This window comes from Ictidomys tridecemlineatus, chromosome 15 (assembly GCF_052094955.1).
Source record: "Ictidomys tridecemlineatus isolate mIctTri1 chromosome 15, mIctTri1.hap1, whole genome shotgun sequence".
Lineage (NCBI taxonomy): Eukaryota > Metazoa > Chordata > Mammalia > Rodentia > Sciuridae > Ictidomys > Ictidomys tridecemlineatus.
The window spans coordinates 28,119,818-28,137,862 of record NC_135491.1 but is presented as its reverse complement, the minus strand read 5'-3'; the positions used below and the strand labels follow the sequence as shown (position 1 = coordinate 28,137,862).

At 43.7% G+C, this 18,045-nt stretch overlaps 1 long non-coding RNA gene across 1 annotated transcript in view; it reads right to left on the bottom strand.

Moving 5' to 3' along the window:
• LOC120888086 (uncharacterized) overlaps window positions 1–18,045 on the bottom strand; it is a 71,823-nt gene that overhangs the window by 24,798 nt on the left and 28,980 nt on the right. Inside the window, exon 2 of the long non-coding RNA XR_013430853.1 lies at window positions 10,045–10,176. This is a non-coding gene — a long non-coding RNA (uncharacterized LOC120888086). The remainder of the gene's footprint in view (window positions 1–10,044; window positions 10,177–18,045) is intronic.

The window sequence follows — 18,045 nt, the reverse complement described above, 5'->3', positions numbered from 1 at the left end:
AGAAGAGGAAAGTTTTATTTAGGGGCTCAGGGTTTCAGAGGTTCCTTCATCCATAGAAGGCGGGCTCCATTCCTCAGGGCGGGAGGTGGGGCAGAGTATCATGGTGGAAGAGTGTGGCAGAGGGAAGCAGCTCACAGGAGGATCAGGAAGCAGACAGATACCAAGGATTGAACCATGGAAAGCCACACTCCCAATGCCACCTCCTCCAGCCACACCCTACCACTTCAATTGCCACTCAGTTAATCTCTACCAGGGGAATTAATTCACTGAATGAACTAAGACTCTGATGATCCAATCATTTCTCCTCCAAACCTTGTGAACCTTGCCTTGTGTCATATGTGAGCTTTTGGAAGATGCCACATTTAAACCATAATAGAGGCCCTAAGCAGCTAAGAAAGAAAGGGAAAATTTTAAAAGGGCTGGAGCTAAAACTGGAAAGGTGGCACATGCCTATAATCTTAGCAATTTGGGAGGCTGAGGCAGGAGGATCATGAGTTCAAAACCAGCCTCAGGAACTTAGTGATACCCTCAGCAACTTAGTGAGATCCTGTCTCAAAATAAAATTTAAAAATGAAAAGGGGGGACTGGGGATGTGGCTAATATCTAATTACCCCTAGGTTCAATCCCTGGCACTAAAAAAATTAAATTACATTAAAAGAGGGAATTGGGGGTATAGCCCAGAGACTCTTGCCAGATTCTATCCCCAGTAGCAAGAAAAAAAAAAAAAAAAAGAGGAAAGACAAGAAAAAGCAAAGATAACTTGTATGTACTGGTAGGAATGAAATGTTTTTACTACAAAATTGTTAAAATGATACTTACAGAATCTAATTGGTTTTTTTAATGTTAAAATTTCTTATAATAATGTAAATGTTTCTTAATTCAATGCAATTCTTACTGAGTCTATCAAAATAATGATGAAACTAATTGGCAGATATAAATGTGAGTTGGAAGAGTCACCCTGTGGCTAGCCTGGATCCTACTGAGTGAGCAAATCAGCCCCAGACAGACAGAAGTATCCAAGCTCTGTGACATTTCTATTTCGGGGCTTCCACCTGGAGCTGTGTCCTCACAGCTGCCCTTGCCTAAATGCCTCCGTGCCATCCCGGTCTCACCTACAAGGCCCTGGCTGCCAGCCCTCGCCCGACCCCGTCTCCACGCTACACGTCACACACAAGCTATCCACTACCTCTGCCTGGGACACTCCTCCCTCTGTGTTCCCAGCTAACCCCTAAGCACCATTGCTCCTCCAGACGGCTCTCTTGCCGACGCTGATCAAAACAAGATCTCTGTACTCGTTGTTTTGCATGTTGATCTCCTCATTTGGTAAAAATGGAATTAAAAATAGGCTCATTTTGAAAAATAAAGATAACACTTGTGGGCATCCAGAACAGTGCTGAGAGTTTATAATACACGTTCAATTAACCATCACTGTGCCTTTCACTTTTCCTTTGTAGATCTACCACAAATACCTGTTTGTGTGCATTTGTTCCCCACTGGACTGTGAACTCCGTTAAGGCCAGAGAGCGTGTGTTCTGTGCCTACCAAGGCCTGGCACAGTCCCTGGTATCCGTATGTATTTGCTGAATGAATCAATTAATTTTTTCAATGAGAACACACTTGGCCATAGAAATGATACACAGTGGAGAATCCCCATCAAGTCGTTGGGGGGGGGGGGAACCTGAAAGAACATAAAGTGCTTCTGTACCAATACTTTGACCTACCTCCTCTTGCTGGCCACCTCCTGCTCCGGTGCCTTTTGACCTTCCCCTCCTCCCCCTTATACCCCATTCTCTCCCTGAGTTTGTTTCTCTATTCTCTGTACCATCCACATATGGCTTCAGGTAGACAGTAAACGCTCCATACATTTTATTGAATAAGTGCTGGGATGCCCGGATGGATGAACAGACAGATGGACCACTAGCCAAACGAAAGGATGGATGTGGTTGGTACCTCCCACCTTAGCATGGAAGAAATTCCTTATGATTTCAAAGATTCCCTCCTCCATGAAATCTCAACCCTTGAGGGTCCCCTCACCCAGGGAAGACGGAAGTGGTCCCTCTCCATGAAGATCATGTAAACCCTCAACATGAATCAGGTCTGAGGGGCCCATGACACTCGGGGGCTCCATCTGGGCAGCTTCTCCATTACTCCTAATCGCCAGCCTTGAAATGGAATTACTTCCTTCTTCAGAGCAAAGTGCAAGAGAGCTTTCCCTCCCTGAACAGCGAGCACACACTGCAGAGACATTCTGCTTCTATCAATATGCTTTTCTAAATGTTAAAGGGTTAGAGCAATTTCCAAAGGTCTCTGCCTCGAAGGAGCCCTCGGATGATATTTAATTGAACTACTTTGCTTGGAGAAGTGAGGAAACTAAAATGTAAGATGTGGAAATGCTTCCTGGGTTTTATGTCAAAACACAGGCTTCTGGTTAAAATAATGGAGAGAGAATTTTCTGTTATTAAACTCAGGGAAGTGAACATAAACAGCTCAACCAAGGAAAGCTGCGTGTAGAATTTTAGCAGACGGTCGGAGGAGGAACTATTTCCTTTTAAACTCTATGTTCAACCCCTTAACAACCGTGGAAAGGCACTTTGGTTGATTAAAAAATCATTAGAAATCTCTCTCCCTCCTTTGGCCTTGGAAGAAAGTGAACATTAAATATAAGCATATCTACCACAAGTTTAAATATTAACTTTTTTTCATAATATCCACCCCCTGCCCCCCGCCCTGGTGTTTTCTGAGCAAACTCCTTTGAAGAGAAGAAACTGAATTTTGTGAAGGTTGAAAGAGAGAGAGGAGAACACCTGAGAGAGGCCAACTCTGAAAAAGAGCAAATGATCGATTTGTCATTTCATATTTGTGAAGACATTCAGATCAAAATTGGCATACTTTCAACCTAAATCACATCAAAGAGCCAGCAATTAAATCCTTGCTCCTGTTCGGTGTATTCCGAACGCTGGTGTAATTCGGGATTTGACACGATGCTCTCTGAAGACAAAGAACAGGGGACTGCTGGGTCAGCATTCACAGGATGCTGGAAAGACAAGGCAATCACGTAAATGGGTCTTCTTTGCGGCATAGTCGCGGCTGCTGTGCCCTGCAGAACCCCAGTGGACATGGTTCCTTCAGACCACAAGGTGAATGGCACCCCCTAGACTTCTGCAGTGAACAACCTTTGCATCTGCACTTGGCACTCTGTAGTCGTGCTGGTCTTTTGTTAGTCCAGGGAATATCCCTCCAATTTGAGGAAAATGCAAACCAAAGAAAGGCAGGACCCCAAATCTCATTATGGTAGCCAAAGGGGATACATATTCCTTTTTCCTGACTCCTTGGATCCAACCCGGGTTCAGTCAAAGAAAGCCAAACCTGGTCTCTTGCCCAGAACTCCCTATCTTAAGGGGATGACACAACGGGCAAGCACACTGGAGATTACCAAAGACAACAGTAGTGGCAGTGACAGGCCAGGGTGCTGCCGATGAGCAGGGCTCTCCGGTGCCTGGGTGGAAAGGAGCAGATTCCAGTGGACATTCTGCTGGCCGAGGTGGCAAAGCAGACGCCTCTTTCTAATTCACATACAGGAATGGGAGCGGTCCCCGGCATTGAGTGTAGGACACGTGCAGCAGCTATTGAGTCTGTTCCAGGGTCCTGCTGCTGATCATCTCCTCAGCCACACAGCTTGCCCGGGTCCCTGTTCTCCCCCTCCTGTTGACTCCGTGAGCTTTCCGCCATCCTTCCAACACATCAGTCTTTTCCTTAAGTTTTGCAGGAAGCAATTTCTTTTGTTTGCACATCTATCCTCTGCCCAACAAAGCCTCGGCTGCAGACCCCCTTCTTGCCAGATAATCCCACCTTGCTTTGTCACCTACAGGTCCCCACCCAGCAAAGGCCAGATTTAACAGGGTATGCAGAATCAGAAGGGGCGGAACACGTTGGATGAGAGTTCCCAGATAATGGGAATCAGTCTCCACTTACTGAATTTTTTTTAACAGATGAGGATGATTGAAACCATCTATTCCAAACCCTGCCTTTGGGCGAGGAAACCAAGAGGAGGCAGGTGAGTCGCTCAAGGTCACCAAGCTTGTTAGTAGAAGCTTCAGTAAAACCTGTGATCTCAGCTTCTTAGTTATGTTATTTATGTAGGCACCACAGGGTGGCGGGGGTTAAACAAAGAAGGGTCATTGTTCAGCTCACCGTGCGCGCGTTGCCTAAAAGCTCGAAGGATGCTCTGCTAAAATCAATTTTGCCTTCGAATTTTAATCCCTGTCCAGAAGCAGAACCCTGACTTGTGAAGTCTTAAGAACAATGTTGTAAGGCATTTCGAACATAAAATTTTTAATTAAGATTTATAGGGTGGACACGCCTCCTCTTGTGGATAAGATTACACACGGGGGATTAGAAAACAGAACAAGGATGTGCAAGCCACAACAACTACCCAGAAAGCCCTATCTGTCCATCTCTTCACCTAGAATATAAAGGAGCCTTTGTCCTGCAAATGCTGCAAATGGTGTGAGCATGGAGCAGTAATGGGAAACCGAGGAGCCTGATCTTCACAATGTATTGTTTCAGTGACTCGCCTAACGTTCCTTCATAGTATGGGAAACATCAGGAAAGAATGAAAACACCTTCTTTTTTTTTCTTTTCAATCATGGACTAAGTCTTTTTAGTGAAAATATAAAAATTCAGTAGAAGAATCTTCCCACCTCTGTATCTCGCACAGAGCTCTAAGACACAAGGAGTAGGAAATTTTAGCTTCAATTGACAAATCTAAAATCAGACGCCTAGAAAGGAGGGAAGCCAGGCCTGATGCCGTACACCTGTAATCCCAGCGGCTCGGGAGGCTGAGGCAGGAGGATCGTGGTGGGTTCAAAGCCAGCCTCAGCAAAAGCGAGGCGCTAAGCAACTCAGTGAGACCCTGTCTCTAAAGAAAATATAAAATAGGGCTGGGGGATGTGGCTCAGTGGTGGAGTGTCCTTGAGTTTAATCCCCGGTACCTCACCCAACCCCCCAAAAAAGAAAAGAAATAAAGGAGACACTGGAAGCCATGGCCGCTGTCTCCAAGCTTCTCCTTAGATCTCAGTGGTCCTATAAAGTAGAGGTCAGCAAACTCTTTCCCCAGAGAACCAGATGGTAAATACAGTCACCACTACTCATCTCTGCCAGGGTGGTGACAGCATCCAAAGGCAATAAGCAAATAAAGGGGAGAAGTCGTGCTCCAATTAGGCTTTCTTTATAAATCAGGCTGTGGGTCAAATCTGACCCGTAGGACCACAGCTTGCCCAGCCCCGATCAGAGGTCAGAGTTCACCATCCCCACCCTCTAGTGCCCACACATCCAATCATCCAGCCTCTTTAAACTCGCCCCCAACATCTTTCAGATGGTAACATCATCTCTCAAATCCAGAGGTGGTAATTACCATGGTAAGAGGCAGCATCCCCAATTTTTCACCAACGGTGGCAGGAGGGTGAAGTTTTCTGACATGGTTGGGACAATCTTCACTTGTCAGAGGAAAGAACCTCTCGCTCCCCACACCAGGTCCCTCCCTCCACATAACACGCATCCCATCGCAATCCCATCTATAGAATTAGCATGCGACATCTCAGTCTCCCGTGCAAGCGTTTTTTTTTTGGTTTTTTTTTTGCCTGAAAAACTAGGCAGCCGTCTCACAGTGACAACGTGAGAATAACTTGCCATTCTGGTAATGGTCTAACCGCATCTAAGTGTCTGTCATAATGAAAATTGGTCTCTTCCATTTCAATTTATTTTGTCAACAATCCAAATGAATCCCGAGTATATCTTCCAACACCACCGCCCGCAAACCAAATAGGAAAGAGAACTTTAAAGTGAACCTCATCATCATATGACTAAATATTTACATTAAAAAAGATTCTCTCTTCTGGAAGATGTCCCAGCTCTGCTGTTGTCCCCTGCCAGTACACCTGCAGCTTTTTGTAACTAATTAAAGAACTCCAGAAAACACATTCAAAAGGGGCCTCCGCAAACAGATGCACATTCCATTAATTAAACAAGCCGGAGCAATCGCCTGGGCTGTAATTGGAAAATGTGCTTCTCTCCTCCATCTTGAAGGCAATCAGAGTTATTTGCAAATGCTTTTTGATAGTTTCTCCAAAAGAGAAAGCCGGCTAGCGGCAGGCTCTGGCTTCCTCGGGCAGGCGGGGCAGATGTTTGGGAAAGGTTGGGGGGAGGAGGCAAAGTCATCCAGGTTCTCTAATTAGCTCTTCGGCCCCTTCCTCCCCCTGTAGAAGACTGTGCTAATTAGAAAAGGAAGTTTCAGAGCTAAAAAAAGAAAGCGAGTCTGCTAATGCTACTTAATGGCACAAAGACCGACCGTCCCGTGCGGTGCAGTCCAGGGCTCTAATTGGGGTGGGTACCGGTCCAAGAGTGTGCATAGCTAGCCAGCAACCAGGTGCGGCACCCCTGCCCGGACCTGAGTTTGCATTGTCCACAGAACAAGTGATGGGAGCAGGAAGATGGTAGACAAGGTCGTTGGAGGGGAGAACCAAGAAATGAAATAGCCCAGAGTCTCTCCTCTATCCTTGCCCTTGGCTTCCGGGCAGTGTGTTAGGGGAACTCCCATACAAAGTAGAATTCCCTCTTGATGAGGTTACCCTGGTGGGTGAACGTCCCTGTGGGGCCAACAGACACCAGGACCTCCAGAGGCCAGGATTCAGGTCATTATAACAGGCCCTGGGGTCTGTGGTAGCATGCCCACAGAAGAGACTGTGGGATTCCAGCCTTCCTGGCTTCCTGGTCTTGGAGATGTGATGTCTTCCACCCCCGGAGACAAATCTCCCCTTGCTTGAAGATCTTGTAATACTGCGACGGGCGCCTTGCAAGTGTATGCTCATTTTTCTCAAAGCCCACTCCGCATCAGTGTGCCACACAACAAATCCCTGAGAAACTTAGTGGCCTGGGAAAAAAAATAATAATAATAATAAGCTTTTCATTATCTCTCACAGTCCCTGACAGTCAGGAATTCAGGAGCCACTGAGCTGGCCATTCTTGATCAGAGTCTCTGGTAAGGCGGCCGTCAACATGTCCACTGGAGACGAGCCAACCCAAGCCCGGACGGAGGACTCGAGAGAGGATCTGCTTCCACGACGCTTGCTCCCAAGCCGGGAAAGTCGGTGCTGGCTGTGGGCAGGAGGCCCCGGTTTCTCCCCACCCGGACCTCCCAAAAGGCAGCCAAGAAGCTGCTTAAGTGTCACCTGGCGGCAGGCCTTCTTGAGAGTGAGTGATCAAAGACGGCACGTAGTGGAGCCACCGTCCTTCCCCCAGGGGGTTGTATCAGGGGTGGACGTGGACCCGTGAGATGTTCTTGGGAAAAGTCCCGCTAAAGAAGACAAAGTGGAGCCGATGGAGCTTGTGGGATTCTGTTTCCCAAGAATCTGACCTGGAATATTTGGTGGAGAAAGCCTAACCCTAAAGGCTGTAAGTGGATGGAAGTCATACGGAAGCAGGAGCCACGGGGCAGGGAAAGATACACGGGAGAGCAGGCCACAGACGCAGGAAGGATGTCAGCAGCTGAATGAATGGCAAATATTAGGTTCTATCACCTTACAGTGGCCTATCTGCAAACTCCCACGGAGGGGTTAAATAACCCAGTGAGTGGAAAGGCTTCAGCCCTTCTCCTCCCTGCAATGACTCTTCAGCAGCTCTTGGAACCCAGTCTGAGTCGCGTCTCCATGGCAACACGGGCATCCTCCCAGTACCACCTCACTGTGGCTTCATCACAAGCTTCTGTCCCTTACAATGAAAGCAGCCAAGTGAGACAAAGTTTGTCTCAAATAAGGAATTTGCTATGATTTGGGTGCTGTTTGTCCCCCGGTGGTTCGTGGGTTGGAAGCTGGATCCTCTGTGCGGTGGGGAACCTTTAAGAGGTGCAGACTCGTGGGAGGCCCTGGGGTCTGTGGTAGCATGCCCACAGAAGATATTGTGGGATTCCAGCCTTCCTGGCTTCCTTGTCTTCAAGATGTGATTTCTTCCACCCAATTACTCTCCTGATGGCCACTATCCACCACAAGGTCCTCACCAGAGTCAAGTTGTGCTGGTGCCAGGCTCTCGAATCTCTAAAACTGTGAGCTAAATAAACTTCTTTTCTTTATAAAGTTAGATTTCCTCAAGTATTTCATTATGGCAACAGAAAAGAAAATACTACAGCATCTGAAGGTTTACATAGCTCCCTCACAGTATGTGCAGAGTGAGATATGGTGGGGTTGTAGGTATTGAACCCAAGAGTGCTCTACCACTGAGCTACATCCCCAACCCCTTTTGTTTTTTAAGTTGAGGCACGGTTTCACTAAGTTGCCTAGGCTGGCCTAAAACTTGTGATGCTCCTATCCAGTTTCTGGGATTACAGACATGCACTGCCTTGCCCAGCTCTGTGTGTCTTTAAGTTAACAAATATACCTCTCTGAACCCCAGTTAGATCACCTACAAAATGAAGAGTAGTAACTTGGCATTCTCTGACTGGTGAGAATTAAGGGGTTTATTTAACACGACCACCGCTACATAGCAAACACAGAATAAGCAACACCCAAATGCTGTCGTCATTATCATCATTATCCTTGACACTGTGACCTGCAAAATCTAGTGGGAGGCAGCCAAGTGGACTTAATTTTTAAAATATGTAGCTTTTCTTGGGATAATAAATACTGTGGTCTCTTCCATCATTAGGTATTTACGACTTTCCCCAGTCTTATTGTGACAACCGTGAGGACAGTATGGTTCGTAGGAGAAGCTCAATAAACACATTTTAAATTAATTAATTTATGTTCAACATCTCTAGCAATTAGAGAAATGCAAATCAAAACTACACTGAGATTCCATCTCACTCCAGTCAGAATGGCAATCATCAAGAGTACAAGCAACAGTAAGTGTTGGCAAGGATGTGGGTAAAAAGGTACATTCACACATTGCTGGTGGGACTGGAAATTGGTTGCAACCACTCTGGAAAGAGTATGGAGATGCCTAAGAAAACTTGGAATGAAATCACCATTTGGCCCAGCTATCCCACTCTCAGGTTTAAGTCCCAAAGGACTTAAAATCAGCATACTATAGTGACACAGCCACATCAATGTTTATAGCAGCTCAATTCACAATAGCTAAACTACAGAACCAACCTTGGTGCCTTTCAACAGATGAACAGATAAAGAAAATGTGGTATATAAACACAATGGAATATTATTCAACCTTTAAAGAGAAGGAAACCATGACATTTGCCCGTAAATGAATGGAACTAGAGAATATTATGCTAAGTGAAATAAGTAATCCCAAAGAATTGAAGGACAAATGTTTTCTCTGATATACAGAGGCTAATTCACAATAAGGGGTGGTGGGAGAAAACTGGTGTTTTGGACTAAACAGAGGGGAGTGCAGGGAGGGTATAGGAATGATAGTCGAATGCAATGGACGTTATTACACTCTGTGCATATATGATGACGTGACCTGTGTAACTCTACATCACGTACAACCAGGTGGAGGAGACGTTATACTCCATTTTATGGATGGTGTGTCAAAATGCATTCTACCGTCATGTATAACTAATTAGAACACATTAAAAAAATTAAAGCTTCTAAAACAATTAGTTAATTTTAATTAATTAATACACTGTCTTGGAGGAAAAATATTTAAGAGCACTCTTCTTTCAGCTCCCTGTCCTCTTCCTCACTTGTCCAGGGGTGGGAAATGTCACTGGACTGGTCAGGTTTGTGAACACTGACTGGGCTGAAGGAGGAGGCACCTGGTTTGGGAAGTCTGTGGACACGCAGAGGTAGAGTAAGGAGGCCAAAGGTGAGTCCCCCACGGAAAATACCCACCACCCTCCTCCCCTCCTGCCCCACCAGGCATCAGCCCTGGCCCACACTGAAGCCAGGTGCCAGGCACTGAGACTAGCACTCTTTTCCTCAGGTTCACTACCTGATTAAAAAGTCCTGTGGCTCTGGGAGGGGGTGACACGGATAAGCCTTTCTTCTTCAAGAGCTGAGCCTTGACCCTGAGGGACCACAGAAGCAAAGCAAGACCCACCTTCTGCTGCATTTCCATGGAAGAGTGAGTTTAAAGACGTGTCCACGTGGCTCAGTCCAACTCGCCACAGTCCTCTGTGGTGGGAGTCCAGCGTCAGCTTCCCGTGTGCCATTGTTCCCTTCCCTCGGGGTTCTGGAAGGAAAGAGTAAACAGAATTGAGGTTTCCTTGGGTTCTTAGCTAAGCTTCAACTCCATACCATCTCTCACCCAGATTTCTGACAGAATAAACAAATTGATGACTATAATACACACTCCCGGGCCTCAAGAAAACCCAGACGCACTCCCTGGCTTCAAGAAACTCATGATATGTCTAGGGGAGAACTAACTCCCGGGAGTGACATGCTCTCCTCAGCCTTAGGTATCGAGAGGACCCTCTGTGCAAGGTGCTGCAGCTACAGGATGGTGAAGACCCCGGTTCTCTGAGCGTCTGTGTGGGAAAGAGTCCCTGGGCAGCCTGCACTGCCAACTTGGCACAGGAAAAAAATTTATATATATATATATATATATATATATATATATATATATATATATATATATATATATATTATATGTGTGTGTGTGTGTGTGTGTGTGTAGTGCTTGTTGAATAGCAATAAAATCTCCTGAGAGGCTGTGTCATCATCCTTCTAATCCTGTAAAGAAAAAAACAAAAAAAAAACACCTGAGATAACCCATTTTTAAAAAGGAAAGATCTATTTGACTCATGGTTCTGGAAGGTACGAGAGGCTCCCCACCGACAGGTTGGCCCTGTTGTTTGGGGACCTGTCAACAGGATATCATGGTGGGGAGCACCCAGTGGCCAGGAAGCAAAGAGAAAGGAAGAGGAGGGGCCAGAATCCCAATATCCCCTTCAAGGGCAGCTCCCATGACCCAGTGTCCCTCTACTAGGCTCCTCTTCCTAGAGGTTCCACCACCTCCCAGTAGCACTGAGCTGAGGACCGAGTCTTGGGCACCTGGGCCTTTGGGCCCTCTGCTTCAAATCCGGACTCTAGCAGCGTCTAACTACCAAGCTATCTCTGTTCTGACCTCCTAAATCACATTATTTCAGGATCCTGGGGGCCATGGATCCTAAAGAGATGGGTCTTCGTGACAGAAACACAGCAGCCAGGAGGCAAAACAAACCCTCAAGTCACCCATACATAATGAAAATTGTATTTCTGGGAGACGCCTCTTGCTCTGATAAGAAGATATATTGGAGAAAGTAAGAACCACATCGGATGAAAAGAAATAAGAGGCTAGGAAGAGTAGGGGTGTGGGAATGAGGGGCCATAAAAGGATGTCAGAGGAATAGAGAGACTTTGGCAGATGGTGGAAAGGAGGCCCTAGAGACTCCAGGCACCCGTGTGCCTTCTCCGTTCCCATATTCCAGAGTGCCTGAACCACTTAGCTTTCCTCCCCACCCACCAACATGTCCAAGAAGATCATTTTAAGCAAAGCACCATCTTTCCCAGCTGATAAACTTACAATTTATGGCTTTTCACACGGTCATTTGTCATATCTCTTCCCACTTATTGAAGATTCAAAGAGCACTGTACTTTCTACCAAGGCAAACTCTGCTAACTAACAGGGCCAAAACAACAGGGCCAACCTGTCAGTGGGAAACCTCTCGTATCTTCCAGAACCATGAGTCAAAATAGATCTTTCCTTTTTAAAAATGGGTTATCTCAGGTGTTGGTTTTTTTTTTTTAACAGGATTAAAGGATGACAACATAGCCTCTCAGAAACAAAACAACAACTTCTTCTTCTTCTTTTCAAATATTGGGGATTACTGAGCTTACACCCCCAATTTTTTTTCATTTGTATGTTGAGACAGGATTTCCCTAAGTTGCCAAGGCTGGCCTTCAAGTTGTGAGCCTCCTGTCTCAGCCTCCAGAGTAGACGGGATCACAGGCATATGCCACCGTGCCCTGTGGAAAACTTCCTTCTGGGGAGAAATTTCCCAACCCAGAAACATGCCTGTCTAGTTCCCTAACCATATCTCCATGGACTTGGATGGGCGTAAGAGGTTGCTTTTGCATAATAGATGGCAGCAACTTCAATAATGAGGGCAAAACTTTTAGAAGCCATATGGAAGCCATATGTCGGGAGGGTGAAGAAAAAAATGGTACGAGAGGCTCCCCACTGGCTTTGTGAAGCCTGGACCATTTACCTCCAGACTTAACTTAGATGGGAAAGAAATAGACTTCTCCCTTGTCCAGAGCACTGTTATCTTGGACTTTCTATTATTGATGATTAAACCCAATGCTCCCTGATGAGTATAATAATGAGTGACAGTGTCTAGACTTCCCCTGTCACCATGACAATTAGAAAGTTACAGAGCCTACGAAACCAATCATTTCAGATATTATACAAATGGCATCAAAAGATGGAGTTCTTGGGCTGGGGATGTCGCTCAGTTGGTAGAGGGCTTGCTTTGCGTGCATAAGGCCCTGGGCTCAATCCGCAGAACCACAAAAAAAAAAAAAAAAAAAAAAAGAAGAAGACCGAGATCTCTGAGATGAGGGGGAAAAGTAAGGTGAACTCCGTGATCTCCCCAGCTTTCTTCCTGAAGTCAATTTCTGGAGGCCCCAGGAAGGAGAACATTTAAATAGAGCACAGTGAGCACTGTTTGAACAGAGGAGACAGAGGCTGGAATTTGGGGAGACTAAAGTAGCTAAATTTGTGGAACAAAATATTAAAGAGGAGCTGAGTGTGGTGGCACACACCTGTAATCCCAGTGAATAGGGAGGCTGAGGCAGGAGGGTCCCAGGTTCAAAGCCAGCCTCAGCAACGTAGTGAGAACTTCAGCAACTTAGTGAGACCCTGTCTCAAAATAAAAAGTAAAAAGCGTGGGGGATGTGGCTCAGTAGTTAAGCACCCCTGAGTTCAATCCCCAGTATCAAAAAAAAAAAAAGAATACTTGACATGTGTAGAAGCAAGAAAATGTGAGATAAATAAGAAAACTCAGTCAAAAGAAACTGACCTAAGAATGATTTTTTAAAATGTCAATTAACATCCGGACGTGGTGGTGCACGCCTGTAATCCCAGTGGCTTGGGAGGCTGAGACAGGAGAATCGTGAGTTCAAAGTCAGCCTCAGCAAAAGTGAGGCACTAAGCAACTCAGTGAGACCCTGTCTCTAAATCAAATACAAAATAGGGCTGGGGATGGGGCTCAGTGGCCAAGTGCCCCTGAGTTCAATCCCCAATACCCTCCCCCCCCAAATGTCAATTAACAAATAAGTTAAAAGAGCTCTTACGATTATATTCAAAATGCTTAACTTGTTAAAGCATAAACTGGGCACAGTGGCACACACCTGTAATCACACATAATAATAATAATAATAATAATAATAATTTTATTTGTTCTAATTAGTTACACCTGACAGTAGAATGCATTTTGACATATTGTACACAAATGGAGCATAACTTTTCATTCCTCTGGCTGTACATGGTGCTAAGTCACACCAGTAGTGAAATCATCCTTGTATATAGGGCAATGATGTCTGTCTCGTTCCACCATCCTTCACCCCATCCCTCCCTCACTCCCCTCTGCACAGTCCAAAGTTCCTTCATTCTTCCCTATCCCCCACCCCACTATGGATCAGCATCCGCTTATCAGAGCAAACATGTGGCCTTTGGTTTGGGGGTATTGGCTTAAAGAAGAATTTTTTTAAGCCATGGTCCAGCTATATAATGTTTGAGACTCACTTTAAGGAACTGAATCAAGAAATCTAAGGCTGAAAGTAAAAGGACAAAAAAATTAAACCATGCACATAATAATCAAAAGAAAGCATCTACTGAGGGTGTAGCTTAATGGTAGAGCACTTGATTAAAATGCATAAGGCCCTGGGTTCAATCCCTAGCACCACTAAAGAGAATAAGAGAAGGAGAGAAAAAGAGAGAAGGAGCATGCATAAGAGAGTTTACACAGTCATGTAACATATAAAGATAATCAACAAGGATCCACATACATAGTCCAGCGGTAATCCATACAATTGTATCACCTGGTGACTTTGCAGCCATTTGAATTTGTATAAGCATACTCTACAATAACTGCAAAAATGCATTTCTCAGAATGTAGCCATCATAAAGTGGTACATGGCTATAGCAGACAAAGCAGACTTTAAAATTGTTACAAAAAGCAAATAAGGACACAATATATTGATAAATAGAGTCAGTTCACCAAGAAGATATAACAGTTTCCCAACATAGAGCTCCAAAACACATGAAGCACTGGCTGCAGTGGCATATGCTTGTAATCCCAGCAGCTCAGGAGGCTGAGACAGAAGGTCTGCCGGTTCAAAGCCAGCCTTAGCAACAGTGAGGAACTAAGCAACTCAGTGAGACCCTGTCTCTAAAGAAAATACAAAATAGGGCTGGGGATGTGGCTCAGTGGTTGAGTGCCCCTGAGTTCAATCCCCAGTACAAAAAAAAAAAAAATGAAGCAAACGGTGACAGAATTGAAGGAGGACAGAGACAGTTCTATAATAACAATAAGAGACCTCAATACACCGCTTTAAGTAATGGATAAGATTAACAGATCAATGAGGAAAGAGAGAGAGCACTCAAAAAACATTAGAAACCAATTAGACCTAATAGTCATATATAGAAAACTCTCCCCAACAAGACAAATATATATATTTTTTTTTCTCAAGTTTAGTTGAAACACTCTCTAGGAGAAAACATATGCTAGGCAAAAGTTAAAAAAAAAAGAAGAAGAAAGAAAAGGAGGAGGAAGAGAAGGAGGAAGAGAAGAAGGAGGAGGAGGAGGAGGAGGAGGAAGGAGAAAGAGAAGAAGAAGAGGAAGAAGTCATCTTAAACTGTAAAACATTGAAATCGTACCAACTACCTTTACTGGTCACAATGGGATGACACTAATCAATAGCAAAAGAAAAAATGAAAAATTCACAAAAGTCTATCTTTTTGTTTGTGAATGATACTTTTATTTACTTGCTGTCTCTAGAAGCAGATAAACTCTTACACAATTAATATCCAAAAATATGCAATAAATGACTATAATTCATTTACAAACCAAAACCATATTAAACCAATGGACTTTGGACAGTTCATCCTGTGGTGTTCTCAATACAAATGAACAAAAGTGTGATTTAAACAACACACTCTTAAGCACCCATGGGCTAAAGAGGAAACCTCGGGGAAATCAGAAAACATCTTGACACCAAAAGACGGGAGGAGGAGATAACCTCAATACAAAAGAAAATGAAAACACAACTTACCAATTTTGAGATGTAGCAAAAGCAAAAAGAGGAAATTTATAGCTGTAAGTGAAATGTAGAAAGAGAAGCCAGCCTGGGTACAGTGGCACATGACTGAAATCCCAGGAACTCAGGAGGCTGAGGCAGGAGGAATTGCCAGTCCAAGGTCAACCTCAGCAAATTACCAAGAGACTCGGCAACACAGCTGTGGCTGTATCACTCTAGTATGCTGATTTTAAGTTCTTTGGGTATATGCCAAGGAGTGGAATAACTGGGTCAAATGATGGTTCCATTCCGAGTTTTCTGAGGAATTTCCATACTGCTTTCCAGACTGGCAGCACCAATTTGCAGTCCTACCAAAAATGTATGAGTGTACCTTTTCCCTTATATCCTCAAACATTTATTGTTACTTGTATTTTTGATAATTGCCATTCTGACCGGACTGAGATAGAAAATCAGTGTAGTTTTCATTTGCATTTCTCTAATTGCTAGAAATGTTGAACATTTTTTCATATATTTGTCGACCATTTGTATTTCTTCTTCTGTGAAGTGCCTGGTTCAGTTCCTCTGCCCATTTATTGATTGGGTTATTGTGGGGTTTTTTTGGTTTTTTTTTTTTATGTTAAGTTTTTTTAGTTCTTTATATATCCTGGAGATTAATGCTCCATCTGAGGTGGATGTGAAGAAGCTTTTTAGTTTGATTCCATTCCACTGATTGATTCTTAATTTTACTTCTTGCATTTCAGAAAGTCAGCTCCTAACATGATGAAGAGTGGGGCCTACATTTTCTTCTACTAGGTACAGGGTCTCGTTCCAATGCCTAGGTCCTTGATCCATTTTGAGTTAAATTTTGTGTAGGGTAAGAGAGAGGGGTTTGATTTCATACATATGGATTTCCAGTTTTCCTAGCACCATGTGTTGAAGAGGCTTATTTTCTCCAGTGTAGGTTCATGGTAGCTTTGCCTAGTATGAGATGACTAAAGTTATGTGGGGTTGTCGCTCCTGTGTATTCTATGCTGTACCATTGATCTCCGTGTCTGTTTTTGTGCCAATACCATGCCATTTTTGTTACGATAGCTCTGTAGTATAATTTAAGTTCTGGTATTGTGATGCCTCCTGCTTCACTTTTCTCATTGAGGATTGCTTTGGCTATTCTGGGTCTCTTATTTTTCCAAAAGAATTTGATTACTGCTTTTTTTCTTTCTGTGAAGAAGGTCATTGGAGTTTTAATAGGTTTTGCATTAAATCTGTATAGCAGTTTTGGTAATATGGCCATTTTGATGATATCAATTCTGCCAATCCAAGAATATGGGACTTTGTATCTTCTAAGGTCTTCTTCAATTTTTTTCTTTAGTGTTCGGTAGTTTTCATTGCAGAGATCTTTCACTTCTTTTGATTCCCAAGTTTTCTGTTTTGGGGGGGGGTTTTGTTTGTTTGTTTGTTTTGAGTCTATTGTGGATGGAATAGTTTTCCTAATTTATCTCTCAGCTGATACATCATTTGTATATAGGAACACAATTCATTTATGGGTTAATTTTATATCCTGCTACTTTGCTGAATTGATTTATGAGTTCTAGAAGTTTTCTGGTGAAGATTTTCGGGGTCTTCTAAATACAGAATCTTGTTCTCGGCAAACAGGGATAATTTGAGCTCTTCTTTTCCTATTCGAATTCATTTAATTTTTTTTCATTTGCCTAATTGATCTGGTTAGGATGGCAAAGAATATGTGGAATAGAAGTCCTGAAAGAGGGCATCCTTGTCTTGTTCCAGTTTTTTAGAGGGAATGCTTTCCACTTTTCCCATTTAGAATGATTTTGGCCTTGGGTTTAACATATGTAGCTTTTACATGATTGAAGTATGTTCTTACTAAACTTAGGATGTGGCTCAGTGGTGAAGTGCCCCTGAGTTCAATCTCCCAGACCCAAAATAAATAAATAAATAGATAGATAAACTTGGAAGCTTTCAAATCCAAGACTTAACTTGAGAGCTATGGTAATCAAGGGAAGGTCATAATGGCCTAAGGGAAGACATATAGATTAATGAAAAAGAATAGAAAGTCCACAAGTATACTCTCACATATATAAGGTCAATTGACTTCAGGCAAAGGTACCAAGGTAGTCCAATGGACAGAGGACAGTCACTCCAATATGGCACAACTGCATATCATATTATATGAACAGGGAGTGGGGGAATGGGATAAACCTTGATCTTTGCCTCATCCTGTTCAAAAGATTAACCTGAAATTGAACTCAGTGGTAGAGCACACGCATAGGATGCTCTAGGCTGTGAGTTCAATCCCCAACACACCTGGAAAAAAAAATTGCCAAAATGAATGATAAATCTATATGTAAAAGTCAGCACTTATACAAGTTTTTCAAAGAAAATATAAGAGGGCTGGGGCTGTGGCTCAAGTGGTAGCGCGCTCGCCTGGCATGTGTGCGGCCCGGGTTCGATCCTCAGCACCACATACCAACAAAGATGTTGTGTCTGCCAAGAACTGAAAAATAAATATTAAAAAATTCTCTCTCTCTCTCTCTCTCTCTCTCTCTCTCTCTCTCTCTCTCTCTCTCTCTCTCTTATAAAAAAAAAAGAAAAAAAAGAAAATATAAGAGATTTTGGAGTTAACAAGAAAGTTGAACACAAAAACACAGATCATAAAATAAAAATGGATAAATTTAACTTCTTCAAAATTACAAACTCCTGTCTAGATGTGGTAATGCGTATCTGTCATTCCAGCTACTTGGGAGGCTGCGGCAGGAGGATCACAAGTTCAAGGCCAGCCAGGCAACCTAGTGAGAACTTGTCC